This window comes from Pinus tabuliformis, chromosome X (genome assembly GCF_031772625.1).
Source record: "Pinus tabuliformis cultivar Carrire ecotype Pingquan chromosome X, CPIR1, whole genome shotgun sequence".
Lineage (NCBI taxonomy): Eukaryota > Viridiplantae > Streptophyta > Pinopsida > Pinales > Pinaceae > Pinus > Pinus tabuliformis.
In genome coordinates, this window is record NC_142308.1 from 318,458,297 (window position 1) to 318,466,400 (window position 8,104).

At 34.6% G+C, this 8,104-nt stretch overlaps 1 pseudogene; it reads right to left on the bottom strand.

Annotated features, from left to right (window-relative positions):
- Positions 1 to 5,543: 5,543 nt before the first annotated feature.
- Positions 5,544 to 6,143, bottom strand: LOC149139716 (uncharacterized; annotated as a pseudogene).
- Between the last annotated feature and the right edge of the window lie 1,961 nt (positions 6,144 to 8,104).

Here is an 8,104-nt window from a genome sequence, read left to right on the forward strand (position 1 = left end):
ATCGAGTTGAATTCCTTTCTTGTTGAGAGGGAATGTTGAGAATAGCAACAAGAAATACTAAAAATAGAAATGCTAAAAATAACATTCAGAATATTCCAATTTTAATTTGTCCTTGAATTAAAATTGTGAATTAAATTCGACTTTAGTCTCACCAGCTGCTTGAAAAATAATTAATTAATTCATCTTGGATTAATTAGTTGGAGAAATTCAAGCTAGAAGTCTTTGTGAAGTCATGCAACAATTATCCCTTAATTAAGGAGGTAAGGATGATTTATAATTGAGTTGTAATTACTTAGCTCAGTTAACTGAGTTATGTCCTGTTAAATTAGTTCCAAACAATTTGAGGAACTAATTGTGAGTTCAATTAGTTAATGCATGCATGCATCAAACTAGTGTATTCGAGATAACTGAAGGTGCTCTCATTAATAACTCATGCATGTCTATTCATAGAAAGACCTAGTTGAGATTAAATACAAGGACATTGTACTATCCGTTGCATGAGTATTCCTATAAAGGAAACTCATCCATGCAGAAGGAACAAGGTTCCTTGAGGATTGCGTAGTTTTATAGGGTGTGAGATTAGTGTTACACTTGGTAACAGTAGGATCACCCAAGAGAAACAGCTCAAGGAAATATGAGGCTTGGAGGGTTGAGGAGAAGGTTTGTGAGAAGCCTTGCTTGCCTGTGACCATCCAAGAGGATTGTACTGAGAGTTGGCTAGCTGTGAGAGCTAAAGCTTTGTGTAATTCTGAGATATTTCCACCTTGTATGATAATATAGATAGTGGGGTTTCTAGATGAGGCTTTCCCCTAAGTATTCTTATGTGTTTCATGTGCATTGATTCTGCTTCTGGTTATATCTATTCTACTTGATCTTGCTCAAATCTATTAAGCTTCTGCAATTTTGATTATAGAAGTAGATTAAAGTATTTTGATTTAGTTATATTGCATTATTAGGTTAATCTACAGTCAAAATTTCTACATGATTTTGGAGGTTGCGTTAGTGATTGGTTGGAATTGATGTATGAGATTGTGTATTCATATGTTTGATTAATATATAGTTTATTGGTTTATGGTCTCTAGTGTGTGTGTGTGTGTGTGTATGGATGATCTACTATTGGTTGATAGGTACAAGACTGTGCTTATGCTAGTGAGATGGTACTTGGCTTGTGCATTGGTTGCAGACCTTAACTTAGTGGTTGCATATGTTAGGGCAGATTGTTGCCTTGTGTATGGATGCATTGGAAGGATGTGGAAATACTACACTGAGTTGATAGTATTGGAGGATTTCAAGTCATGTTTATGGAGCTAGGTGTGTGTGTGGAAAGTTTTCATCTTGTATGATCAGTTGCAGGGTCTATCATTGATTGTTGTAGATGTTGGAGTAGTTGTGGTGAAATTTGATGGCTTGAGTGTTGGAGCAGCTGATGAATGGAATTCAAGTCAACCTAGGGTGACTTTTGATGATGATGGAGTTGCTACAGTGGATTTATGGAGTGTTGCAGAGGCTACAGTGTCTTCCTGACGACTTACTGATGATGATCAACCAGTGGAGCAAGTTTGGGAAAAATATGAGCGAAGGAAAAGTGTTTTTAATCATCCTATGCCATATTCACTTGCATGAATGTGTTATAGGAGTGAGCGAAAGCTCTAGTTGCTGGAAGATAGGTATATGGGAGTGACTGAGGAGTTACAGTCATATGGCGCTTGTGATGTGGGTGTGATCGATGTTTGTCACTAAAATTCCTCTACATTTCTTGCACTCATTAGGTGTTTATTTATTTTTTCTGACTTGTCTTATTCGAGATTCATCATGTAAAGGTTATAAAAAGGTTATTGTGCTTATAAAATTTGTTTAAAAGAGAATATTCATTAGTAAATGAAGTTAGTGACTTGATTGAGTTCAGAAGTAATGAATCGAACCACTCCCAACATATGAACATAGATCCAATACAAAAGTGCAATTATTGATTTAACCTTTATAAAAGATTACAAATAGATGGAGATCATGAGTCTATTTGGTTGGTTCACTTGAGAAGAAAGTGTGATGGTTGTGTGAGCTTGGAGAGTGTGAGTGAGTGAAGAGAGGTGTGTGCAAACTGTGCAGGGATTTATGTAGAATATCTTCAGTAGATCACAATGACATAAGATGGCAACAAAACTATGATTCAACTAAGATCATATGTAGTAGTATGGTAACATAGTAGGAAGGATTGTAGATCATTTCCTTCATACTTGCTTATCATGTTTTCAACAGATTATATTTTATGTATGTTGCATGTATTATTGATTGGATTGTTGTAGTGATTGAGTGAGTTGTGCAGATTGGTTTTCAGTGAGTTTTCTATATTGTATTGAGCCTATATTGCTAGAGGTTGTTGTGTTGTTCTAGTTGAGCGATTTAGATTGAATCTAGTTTGAAATATTATGAAACAAAGGTTAGATAAAAGAGTGGAGTGGGTGCTATGGAAAATTTAGTGTAGAGAACACATTTTTTCATAAGTCCAATGGGTGTTGGGCAAGGCTTGTTGATCAGATGGGTGTATGTAGAGTCATAGGTTAGGATCATAGTTCTCTTTAATAGTAGCGATTTATATATTATATATAATTGAATTGCTTGACGATTAATATAATTATTTGAGTAGCACAACAACAATATTGTGTCCTCTTGTGCATGTTTATTTGGTTATTTCTCATGGTTCTCATATTTTTTCTATATGATTTATTCTATTAATGAATTAATGAAGATTGTGTTGCATTAATTGAGAAGGATTTTAAAAGTTAAGAAACATAGTCATTACTGATTCACCGCTCCCACCTTAGTAGTGAATACATTTCCGATAATTGGTATCAGGGCAAGGTTATCTCAGTGAAACTTGATCACTTGAGAGAAGATTGTGGGATTATGGTAAAGAATAAGAAGAAGAAAACTCAGAAAATTAAAACATGCAAACAATCCAAGGATGTTGCAAAACCCAGAGAAAATATTATGCTGGTAAAAGGTATGGCCAATGATATTTTTAGTCATGGACATTTTCCTTGCCAATCTAGTGATGATGATTTGGGGATTATTGAAGAAGTGGATGATCAAAGTTTTGAAGTTGATTCCTTAAGAAGTGAGGAAGGTGTATTTCAATTGCAAAATCTGAAGGTGAAGATATTAAAAGAATAGTGACTCTTTAGTAAGTGAATATCCAAATTGATTTACTTTCTAGTGGGTAGGTTAGAATTTCCCAAGGTATCTATACCATGGATTACATTATAAACTAAAGGACTATATCTGGTGATCATTGCAACCCACAATTATTTATGTATTAAGAAACAACAAAACAAGAAGCAGGACAATCAAAATCAATATTCATCTCATGGTACAATTAATATATATGATGCATTCAACCAAGTAAAGTCATTCACACACTATACTCCTGTAGCTTCCAATTATAGTAGTTCATTTCAAACTACGTCTACATGACCCTATACATGACAATGTCGGGGAGAATATGTAACAAAAAGTGATTTGTATGATCATCATTGCATATGTTAAAGTTCACTGTCATAGACGTTGCAATAATATTGTCGTAGAAGAAAAGAGCATACAAATTATTTCAATGAGTCTTTGAGATTGTTTTTTTTTTTTTCATTCTCCCCTTTTTTATTTTTATTTTATTAAGTTGTTCATATGTTCTATATTTTCAAAATTCTTAAATTCTAAGTTATCCCTTATGATAATTCTGGAGTATTTTCCCCAATATCTCAATAAGTGTCATTTTGGACCCTTATCAGTATATTCCCTAAAATGATATTTATAGTATTTCATTTAGGCCATATGCAAAAAAAATCGAAAGAGGTGGACAATTAAGAAGAAGAATTTCAAATGGTGAACTTAATCTCATGAGTTTGCAAAAAGATGAATGATTTTGATGTCAAAAGTGCTAAAACTTAAAACATCTTTAGTAGCAGTTGTAAATAAATAAATAAATAGATACCATACAAATCAAGTGATTGTGCATCAAGATGTAGTGTTTAAGGAATAGTTCCTCTGAGTTCAGTCAACCAAGAAACTCTTTGAAACATCACCACATTAATTGATTATAGTAATATTCTTGTTACACCAACTAGTAAGCGATGATGTTAGTGTCTCAACTAGTTAGAGATGATGTGACATGTGACCTAACAATTGAAGGATCTAATCATGCAGTTGATAATATATCGAGCATCGAATTGAGAAATAAACAAGAATACTCTAAATAAGGAACTTATGCCAATCAAACAAAAAGCATACTTCCCAATCCAAGGAAGTTGTCTTCTATTTGCAAAGGTGGGAAAATTTTGTTTTAGCTACATAGAAACTATCGAGATGAATCAAATTGATTATAACACCTACCATGCCTCACCTATAAAGAAAGAGATAGTGACATCCCCTGCTATCACTAAGGTTCATCCCAAAAGAAAAATCACAACCTCTCTCAAAGAAAACCCAAGGATACTATTAAGTGGTCATAACTTATGACCAGTGACCACTCCACTTCACTCACTCATACATAAATAATTAAATAAATTGCTAAATTATCATGACAACACATTAAAATTATTATATCCAAATTGTAATATATATTTATATCAATAATTATATTTATGAAAACTATGATTTAATTCAAGTTATTATTAAAATTTTCAAAACAAATTAATTTAATAATATTTTAAAATATACTCATAACTTTTCATGTACGCATGTAAAAAAAATCCTTTTGAAATGAACATTTAATTATTGACTTTTCTTTAATACATACCATTATATAAAAATTCTATACAATTGATGTAAATATTAAATTTATTAACCAAGATATTACTACACAAACATAATTTCCATATGTCAATCTATAATGTGGCACTTATAACTCGTCATTAATTTTTAAAAGAATGGCTTGATTAGTGTTAGAGCATTAAAAATGCTTCACATCCAACCACTCATCCGATTTCAAAGCCTAAACCAAGAAAATTAACGTATGACAAGGTCAAGATTAAGTTTTTGGTATTATATGATGAAAAAGACAACTTATTGAAATGAGATGGAACTAGTTTCATTAGTCAAACTTATTTGTATGTTTTATTTTATTGTTATTATTTTCTGGTGATTGTTAATCATTAAATTATTATAAATATATTAAGCACTCAGACGTCCTTAGCTGTCATAAAACATGTGCATTAACCAGTTCATTTTAAGGATGAGTGCTTTTCAACTGTATGTTTCATTACCACCCTAAGCAAAGTCTCTTATTCTTTAACTTTAGCAATTCAATATGTGTATTAGAAATTGTAAAATAAATTCCATAATCCATTCATTCATAAATAAAGCTTCTTTCTTAATTGGTTAAATTCATTGGAAGGGTCCCATTGGTACTTGCCAGTGATATTTAGTGTCTTCATAGGTTTGGTCCAAATTTTTATTAACTTTTAATAAATGATTTTGCAAAAATCAAATACTTAAATAGAATAAAATTTCAATAGCTTGCAAGATTTGACATATTTCAATAAATATTGGCCTTAATCCTTCAAAGGGTTTATTATAATCCTTTGTATGGTCGTCTCTTCCACGACATTTTTCGATTGTTCTTAAGGATTGCGAAACTGTCCCACACTATTTAAGATTGCGACTCCTGAAACAAATTCTGGACAGTCGGCTGCCGTTATCAATGCTGTGAGTCCTCCTAGGCTATTTCCTACTAATATTGCTTGATATTTGACTATTTCATTTAAGAAGTCAGCCTCCTGATCCCTCCATATAGAAGCATGGTTGTCAATAACTACTTTCTCGCTCCATCCAAAACCCAACAGGTCTATTGCGTAAACCTTGAAAGTTTTTCCAACCTCACGATGTTGTACCTTGAACATAGGGCTCACTTATCACTGACACACACATTGAAATCCCAGTTATTCCAATTCCCTTCAGCAAGCCTCTCCTTAGCAAGTTCAGAGCTTCACCATCGGAACAACCATAAAAATTTGGGTGTTGGCTACTGTATATAATGGCCAGCCTATTGTAGAGCAAGGATTGGGGTAAGGAGTCACCCTCTTGGCTGGTGATGAGCAAGCGCTGAAAGACACATGAAAAAGAGAGAGGGGAAGCGCACATACATATGCCATTTAAAATAAGGCAAGCCTACTGCTGTAAATCATTGGACTATTTTATGTTTCCCTCTGATAAAGGTGGAGTTTGCATCTCATCCAATTCGTTTCGTTGTGTGATATTTCCAACACATGCTACATAGTCACCCTTTTCACCAATAAATAGAAATGTAATATCCTTTTCATTAATTATTTACAAAAATTAAAACACAAGGTTTGCAAGAGGGTGTATTTTCCAGTTGAAGCTTTGGGATAAGGATGAATTTCTTAGGTATATTCTATGATTATGTGTTGCAAAATCTGAGTTTTGCAAGGTCTGTCTACGATATTCTCTACAGTAAAGAACAACGTTGAACTTCTGTGATCATCTAGGCCGAAATTTTTGGGACCATCGACCTGTTTGTAGATCGCAGGTGCAGCCCAGGTGTGCGGGCCACAGGGCCTACCCTCAGACACCTTTGGTAGCAGCAACAACAAGTTGGTGGAGGGCTGTGCTAACTAAAGAAAAAGGACTGAGTTGTCAAGCGTATTTTTCTCCTTGTTTTGGAGTAGACCAATCTCAAGGGCTGGCTGGTATTGTCTGAGCAGACTACAACATTTCTGTTAGGGCAGATCTGCAGCAGGAGAGGCAGGTCAAGGCTCAAGCCTGCAATTTTTGATGAACAAATTAGTACAATGGCCATCTCAGGAACAAAAGCTCCCATTTTCCATTTAACAAGGGAGACTGAAGAGGTTCTTTAGTTGGATTAATCACTTCTAGTTCTTGTGCAATCTGATCGAATCACTTCTAGTTCTTGTGCAATCTGATCGATGCGGTACTCATCCTCAGGAGTTGCTTTAGCTCCTCTGTCCAATGGTCTGATGGCTTCCAACAGCTCCTCTTTCACAATAGTTGTGTCTTTTCTCTTGTTTAGGAAGGGAAATAGAGATGCATGTGCCTGCACCTGTACCTTTAAAGGCCTTCCAAAACCAGAACCAAAACCTATCTTGCTAAAGCTTACGTTATTTCTAATTCTGCACACCTTTGATGGCCGGAACCAGGCTCATCTGGTATTCGATTCATTTAGAGGTAGAGCAGATTGAAGTGGGTGATAAAAACATTTCCCAGCCATGCTCTCCATGATTCAATAAAAGTAGTGACACTGACATAACACAGGCAGCTATACTGAACTGTGCAGAGTCCTCAAAGAAATTTAGTTCGGAGTCATTCCAACAAAATTGAATATGGGCATTGTTTCTTATTCAAAGAACAATTAAAAATATGGTGCAGAATTGTTATACGTGTCAATTCGAGGAACCCAGAAACCACACGCTGTAAAGTTGGCAAAAGGAGCGTGGCGCTAAGAGAAGATATTTGGAATTAAATATGCACAAATAACACACAGTAAAGTTTGGTAAAGTACTACTTTGGTAGTATAAGGTATTGGTTATGGTAACAAGCAACTCAACTCAAGTTATATACCCAGAATTTATACTTGCTCCCTATAAAACATGAGTACTCGAGTACCCAACCAATTACATCGATAAGTCTGGTTTCCGTGGAGTTTTAGCATAGTGTTTCATCATTTTTTAATTTTTTTTACATACACAATTAGGGAATGTCCGGGGAACCCTAGAGCCTAATCGTGAGGGTTGTGTCACGATTCTGCACTTGGAAGAATTTTATGTCTATGGCATTCTCCTAACAGGTTCTAACAGAGATCTACTAACACTTGTGTCTAGGTCAATTAGTCCAGAGTGCAAGGAGGCACTTCAAGGGACATCTTCCTTCCATATACTTTGGTTCTAGCACTAACATTAAGGTTGATATCTATGCATGCTAGACCTTCCTTTATTTTTCCTTCCACATGCATCTTACAGCTCTACAGGTTTTTGGTGACTCAAAATGTGTCATTGACTGGATCACTTGAATCAACAATCTACAGGTTCTAAGCTTAAAACACTAGATGGACAGAATTTCTGGCCTAAAAACAATTCAC